This window comes from Pyxicephalus adspersus, chromosome 9 (genome assembly GCF_032062135.1).
Source record: "Pyxicephalus adspersus chromosome 9, UCB_Pads_2.0, whole genome shotgun sequence".
NCBI classification, from domain to species: Eukaryota; Metazoa; Chordata; class Amphibia; order Anura; family Pyxicephalidae; genus Pyxicephalus; species Pyxicephalus adspersus.
The window spans coordinates 6,703,014-6,710,752 of record NC_092866.1 but is presented as its reverse complement, the minus strand read 5'-3'; the positions used below and the strand labels follow the sequence as shown (position 1 = coordinate 6,710,752).

The 7,739-nt window shown below is 39.4% G+C and overlaps 1 long non-coding RNA gene across 1 annotated transcript; it reads right to left on the bottom strand.

The window, feature by feature from the left end:
* Positions 1-5,706: 5,706 nt before the first annotated feature.
* On the bottom strand, positions 5,707-7,733 carry LOC140338325 (uncharacterized). The gene is made up of 2 exons (XR_011922223.1): positions 7,064-7,733; positions 5,707-6,339 (listed from the first exon to the last, which is right to left on the bottom strand). It is a non-coding gene; the product is annotated as an uncharacterized lncRNA (long non-coding RNA).
* Positions 7,734-7,739: the final 6 nt, after the last annotated feature.

Here is a 7,739-nt window from a genome sequence, read left to right as displayed (position 1 = left end):
TTATACGGCACCTATAAATAAATGTGAGAAAAAAGGGCTTTTTCATCGAATAAACTTTAACCGATGATGGACGGCTCACTCTTTTAGGTAATTCAGTGGATATAAATAGCTTAAAACATGGGAGATGGTGGTGTGCTATTCCAAATTCCTCAAATATAAATCTTAGTCACATGGGTGAGTTAACATGGAGCACTTTTGGAGTTGATCTCTCACCATGTTTGTAGAACCTCTTTATTGGAATGCTGAGCTGCCGCAGATACAGGGACGGAGTTCTGCCTACCAAAGCATCAACCGCCTTCTGTGCACCTTTGCCTGCAACTGCTGCACCCTCTTCCCACAAACTTCTTTTACAGATAAGGATGAATATCCAATCTTAATTTATTTTTTAAACTTCTAGCAAATCATCTTCACAACTCTGCCTCTCCTTTCCCCTCAACACACATTATATTATATAGCCATGCTTCTAAAAGGCCCTTTAAGTGGATCAGCGCCTGTTAATAGCATACTTAAATATGCATTCGAAGACACTTAAAGGACTTAAAAAAACAGCATGCATTAGCTTTTGCATCCTTCCTGATCCCTGAAGTTGATTCTGTTTCCTTCTTAAAGGGGCACAAATATCCCAGTCTAAACATTAATTATGCACACAGCTTATTGTTCACTTGGTTGTATCTGCACGTCCATATTTAAAATAAATCTTCAGGGCTCATCTATCATGAAGATCAAGCAAAGTGTAACCTTGCTACTTGAACATGATGGGATTTTGCATTCTACTCCAGCCCTAGAAAAATAATTTTGGATAGAGTATGGAAGGGTTAACTTAAAAACCGTTGAGTTCCACTTTAAACCATCACGATGGATGCCACTGGCTTGCTGAATGATGCCAAAGAACATATCTAGAAGGATCGATTTCCTGATTGTTCTTCTGGTTTTTCACCAAAACGCATTTGTCAGCAGGATTTGTCCAATATAGCCCCTTACCCAACATCTGTATTTCCTATTCCTCAATGAGAATTCCAGGTCTCGATATCATTCACCTGAGTTATAATGTTGGCAATGTAACAATTGCCAACAACAATTGCTTTGAAATATTAGCCCTTATCAAACAGCAAATCACTAAGTTTACCGCTGAATTCCTAGAGAGACCCAATGCTCTTGCAGCTGCTCCATCATATCAGACTCTAAGGGGCCAATTTGTAACATAGAGCAAATGTTGTTACCTGCTGATCATTATACAACGCAGAAGAGTTGATGTTTGGATTCGGGTTAAAGTCAAATTTGACCGGGTTATTGGTCATTCGGTTCTATTCTATAAGAAACCAATAATGTCTACAATTGATCAAAATTCTGCTGATGAAATACTAAAAGATAGGAACTTTTAGGGGGGCAAAAAATGCTGAATTATACTTAGTGTTATTGTACTTGCAGAATGCTTAGAACCTAATACCGGCTGGGTCTGTGTGTCATCATCATCACAATTATCATCATCATCATGGCTTTCCGTTGTTGCTGACATATATTAGTATATTTTCAAGCACAGCTAGCATTATGCATTAATTAAGCAGCATTATATATATTATATAGCATAATATTTTATTTATTGATTGTGCACTTTTCACTATGTTACTTGTCTACTGTAATGCAAAAATAACTGCAATTTTTTACAGTTTCCTTTTCTGGGTTTTTATTTTACACAAAGTTCCTTGGAGATTTGGTGGTCTTCCCTTTTTGGTGTGTTTTCATTTTAGTTACTATTCACAGACCAGAATAAACCACTAGCATGTTTTACTTCAATGGTGTTCAGATTTGGGACATTTATAATCCAGAATTTGTAGATTAGTTCAGCCAAATATCTCTAGAACCAAACTAAGACCAAACCTGGAAACTCTATCTCATGGTATTGCTGAATACCCTTTCTGACCCATTCATAAAACACAGGCTGGACTATTGGATCTATAGTGCTTCACATAGAGGTCATCAGGATTGTAAAAAAGCCAAAAACTTTGAAAATTATGTTATTCTAACGTAGTGCACCTGGTATCTCAGACTGTTAAACACTGAGCCTGATTTATCAAATCCCTCCAAAACTGGAGAAGATAGACTGTCATGGGAGAACCTGGTTTATCCAGTAAACCTAAAATGGATCTGGTCCAGGATTAAAAACATTTGACAAATAATTGCAAAGTATTTTAAGAACTCCATTTCAAGTTTGATAGAAACTTGGATAGACTACCATGGGTTCACCCAGGTTCACCCATGGTAGTCTTCTACAGTCTTGGATAAATCAGGCCTGAAATATATTCAAAAGTCTATGGACACCTGAGCATCACTCCTATGTGAGATTGGTGGACAACATATTCCAATGTCATAGGCATTAATATGAAGTTGCCCACTTTTTTGCTTTACCACTCTTCAAAGAAGGCTTTCTACATAAATGTGTGCCAATTTAGTCAAAAGAACATATCAGGTCAGATATTGCTGTTGGATAAGAAGATATGACTCGTAACTGGCCATAATAACCACCATCCACATGGTTTTGAAACACATCTATAGGAATTTGTGCCCATTTAGTCAAAAAAATATATCAGGTCAGATGTTGATGTTGAATTGTCATTCTGACTCATTCCAAAAGGGTTCATTAGGGTTGAGGTAAGGGATCTATACGAGTTCCTCCTCACCAAACTCATGTGCCAATGGAGTTGGCATTTTTTTGGCTGGGATTTCTGATGGTGACAGGGGACCATGGCATGTGTAATGTCTTGAAATGGTCACTTTATGGAAGGACTGGTGACCAGGTGATATCAAAGAAGCACAACTGGGAGACATGGACCTACATTTTATTGAAAGCTTTAGATTGATAAACATTAAAAAAATATAATAAATATTAGTAACACTTGGAATCTTACTTGCCATGGTAGTAATTGTTTTTTTTAGGTTTAATTTATGTGCATGAGTATATGGTTACTTTTTTTGTTTTGATATATGATTGCATTATTTAGAGAATGGTTAAAGTAGGCATGTCCAAAGTCCAGCCATTGTCAGATTTCCACCGGCCCGCAGCCGTCATAAAATCAATAATATGAGGCCGGCCAGAACCATTGGACATCCCTGAGTTAAAGACTCATTTCTAATATTATATACGCCTTACCAAATTAGTTACCGGGTGCCTTACCCTGTCACGTTGCTATCCATCCCCTGAAGAAGCAGTCTCATCCGCGAAACGCAAGGAGATACAAGAATGGCTTTTAATAGTTAAACATTGTTATGTAATGTCAATGGTGACCACATCATGCTATATTACTGGCAATTTTTATTTATTTGTTTGATGTGCTATTAAGTTTGTATAATGTATAAGAAAAACTTGTGATTTCAAGTGCCAGGCTTTCCTTACTTTCCTTCTCTTGCCCTTTTTGGCTTTCCATGTTATGTGCATGGGATATTGACAGGTTCTCTTTAACACAAAATGAAAAAAAAAAGATCAACCATATCCCTTTAATGATTTATTCTCAACAAGGATTCAGAAAAGGTGGAGGGGGTTGAGGGGGAGAAATGCTCTGAGTGGCAAGTGAGCTTGTAGCGTACTCCACATCAGCTGCCAATATGTTCCCAGGCCTTGGTAACAATCTAGAGTCCCGGGGGAACCCTGCCGCCGTTGAAGTGAATATCAGAGAGGAGAGAAAACAATTTCTGGTGCCAATAACGTAGCACAGATGAAAAATGTTTTAATATTTGAGTCTTCTTTATGGCAGGCGCGGTGACAGTGATGGAGTCAATGTCAGATTTTTTTTTTCCCTTTTAAATGTCATCTATCGCCTGCCAGCCTTCCCCTCCGCGTGCGAGGCCTGACGCGGTCTCCTTTGCAGCCATTGATCACTGATTTTATTCTAAACGGAACACTTGCCACGAGACAAGCGATCCGAGAATTTAGAAAAAAAAGGAGGGGCCCCCGGGCCGACAGCCACTTTCAGACCGTCGCCCTTATTACCGGCCCTTAAAATGTTACTTATTTTTCTTAGCGTGTAATGGGATCTGTAGAGCCTTTCGTCGTGGAGGAATAATATTAATCCGTTTTATGCAGAGAAATTAAGACACTTTCAAGGTTCTGCGGGGTAATGTTGCTATTGAATTTTGAAGCCGGCGTTCATGTATTATTTTTAATGCTGTCGGTGAAATGCTACAATAACAAGGAGACCAAGTCAATTCTAGTGGATATGAATGGAGCTTGGGATGAAAATTATACATCTGAGAATTAAAAGTCTCTTAAGGGGATGTGAATTTTCCTTTTTTTGTGGTCATAATAAATTTTTCCCAATTTGATTTCGTATCAACCTCTTTCTCGAGATCTCAGACCAGAAAAAGAGCCAGAAAAATTGGCCAATCAGTTGTGTTTTGGTGCTCATGTACTAATATTGAACAAGCCGATAGGAAGAGAGAGCTGAGATAGATAAGCTCATCAGTCTGCTGCTTTCACCGTCCAATCAAATGTTGGGGGAGGGACAAGACCCGTGAAGGTTTCTTAAGTCTGTAGCATAGAAAAATTAGGTCTCCTGCCAGATAGGACTATGTTGAGTGGCAAAGCTGTGTAAATTCCTGGATTCAGTGGACAGCCATATCATTCTTTTGGTTCCTGTATATGTATTTTATCTGTTTTGTTTGCTAATTGCTTTTATTTCAGCTTTAAATTGCACTCAAAGCCAACCACTTACATTGTATGTAACATGATAGAGTTGTTTCAAAATTACTTTGATTCTTTATCGTTCATTAAAAGAATTTCTAGTGAACCTGCAATGAAGGTCTTTGTTTAGCTGCTTCCTCTAATCGGGTGACAACACACTATCATTGCCTTCCAATTGCTCCTCTGGGTTATTATCAATTTTTCCAGATTGTTTGCTTTCCAACCCAATGTGCTTCCAATGGAAATAATAGGCTATCCAATCCAATGTGTTTCCAATAGGGATCATAGGAGGCCGAACCAGGTTGCTTCCAATTGAGATTGTAGGTTATCCTACCCAATGTATTCCCAATGGAGATCATAGGCTTTCCAATGCAATGTGCTTCCAATGGAGATCATAGGCTATGTCATCCAATATATTCCCAATGAAGATCATAGGCTGTGCCGTCCAATGTATTCCCAATGGAGATCATAGGCTATCCCATCCAATGTATTCCCAATGGAGATCATATGTTATCCCATCCAATGTATTCCCAATGGAGATCATAGGCTATCCAACCCAATGTATTTCCAGTGGAGATCATAGGTGGTCAAGCCAAAGCTCATTGTGCAGCCATGTTCTGCCATTGTTATTTTTGGAAGCCCATCCTCCAATGTTGCAGCATATTCATAATGAAATAAGCCAGCTGCTGCTGCTAAAAGAGCTGCACAAAGTTGCCAGGGGTAAGATACATAAATGGATAAAAAAAAAAAGGGAGCAGGTCACCCCAGATGTATTGGATATCTCTTTGGGCTTTCACAGATAAAAGAAGCACAGTGATGGGGGTAAGAATGGGTAACAGTAAGTGTAAACATGTGTGCGGTAAAGATGGGGGGTGTTTTCAAGAGAACCTGACAATCAAAGCTGAGCTGACATGACAGCAAAACCTGAGAAACTGGCCATATACAATCATTAAAAAATGGACCTAGTGAATCGGAAGCCATGAAAAAACAAAATATACATGCAATGAAATAATTAATACCTAGGAAGCATACAAATTTTTTTCATTTTATTTTCTGGGGTGAAACACTGCATCTCCACTTTAATAACATCTCAAAGATAGTGCATTGACATTTTTGCAGATCTGAGATGAAAGGTTATGTTACATATTAACATTTAATATATTCCCATGCTTACATGCGGGTAATTATTTTTCAAAAAGAGACCATTTGCAGCGATACAGTTTTCATTTCTGCGTTCCTGTTGGCGTACGATTTGGAACGGAGTTAGTTCGCTCAGTTGCCGTAGACGGCTGACATTCAAACTTTATTAGTGCGCCAGGTACCTGGGGACTGTGAATTATAGGAAGGATCAGCCTTGGCCCAGTAAAAGCATCACTCAGCCTTGTTGGTTACGGTACGGAGTTTAGCGATGGAGCGGCAGAGCCAGCTGCATGGCAGATAATGTTTATATAGGTAGTCAGGAAAGTATTGCTGACCAGACAAAGAGAAAGCCCAGGAGGAAATAGGTGAGACGGTGATAAATGGAGGGAAGTCGTAAATGTTTCATAGTCAGGAATCAGAAATTAAAGTCCTGGTTTCTAAAGGGACGTCACGTGGCCAGGCAGGGAAGATGTCACCTTCTTGGTGACTTCACGCGCTTGAAAGGCAAAAGTCTTATTTCTATACTAGAACAACAGAGAAAAAGAAAAGGTTTAAAAAAATGGTTTATATCTTGAGTAGGTTATAATAATAGTCATATATCATAAACATATATCAAAATCATAAAGGTACAAAGTCCATGTTTCAGTCCCTAGCATAGAGCTCAAGCCCCTAGATTCCACTTTGTGGGGAGAGGTCTATTAGGACTGGTAAGTCCAATTCAGGTGATTGCAGATGATGTGAACACTTAAATATCCTGAAAGGTAGGTAGTGGTGTCCCGACGCGTTTCGCCTTATAGGCTTCCCCAGGGGACATATGGGTTGCAGAGAACCAGTAAAACCATCAAAGGACAGGGTACCTCCAACCTAATCTCTTCTACTATTTTATTTCTATACTATATATCTTTATTTTATGGGGATGTGTTGTAAAACTCATTCTTAGCAGGGTCATTCTAGAAATGTACAAGGATGGATACAGTGTAACATGAATGATAGATGGATGGATTCATGGATGAGGATGAAGGAGAAGACCAAGAAGAATAGAAAGAAGGAAAGTGTAAAGTAAGCAGGGACTTAGGTAGACATTACAAAGCCCAAAAACATTTTGAATGCCCCACTCCACACCTTCAGAGGAGATGGGTAGGGGCATGGCTGGTATTAGCAGTACGCATTCCATGGTGTAATGGATGCAAAATAGTCACAGGAAATGATCACCTCTTCAACCCAGTTACCCCACACTCCAGTGTTTACCTGTTTCAGAAGAGTCAACATTTCACAGTCTTTCTTTCTCCTTTTTTTCCTTGGTTGTGCTTAAACGTTGCAGGCATACTGCACAATCAAATGGTAGCTTTTGCAGCACAGCATGGTTGTTGAGGTGGAGCAGGAGGAGGAACAGTTGAAGAGAACTCTTCTCTCTCCCAAGACTGCTGACTTATACAAAAATGTGCCTTCACATGCGGATCAGAATCAGAAGGGCCCAATATTCCATATATTGTAACTGTTCTGCCCCTAGAAGCAGCAGAGTGGCCTTGTGTGGTAGAACTGTTGGTTGTACCCCCTGTTGGTGGTCCTGACTAACGAGGCCACCTCTTGGCTCTGGAGTCCATAGTAATTGCTTTGCTGATCCCCCCAAAAAATAGAAGATAGAGCTTAAAAGAAGGGCAGGACAAAGGACGAAGAGGGAAAAGAAAGAAAAAAGAAATGAAAAAGAAAAATGAAATGGAAGGGAAAAGAGAAGAGAATAGAAGAGAGGAGAACGTATAGGAAAGAGAAGAGAAGTAGAGGAGAATGGGCCCACTTTTGGTTCTAGGTTCCAAAGCAAGTGCTAAAAACGGCATGGTGATCACTACAATGAGGATGTAAGAATGTAGGGCAAAAAGAGATAGATAGATAGATAGATAGATAGATAGAGAGATAGATAGATAGA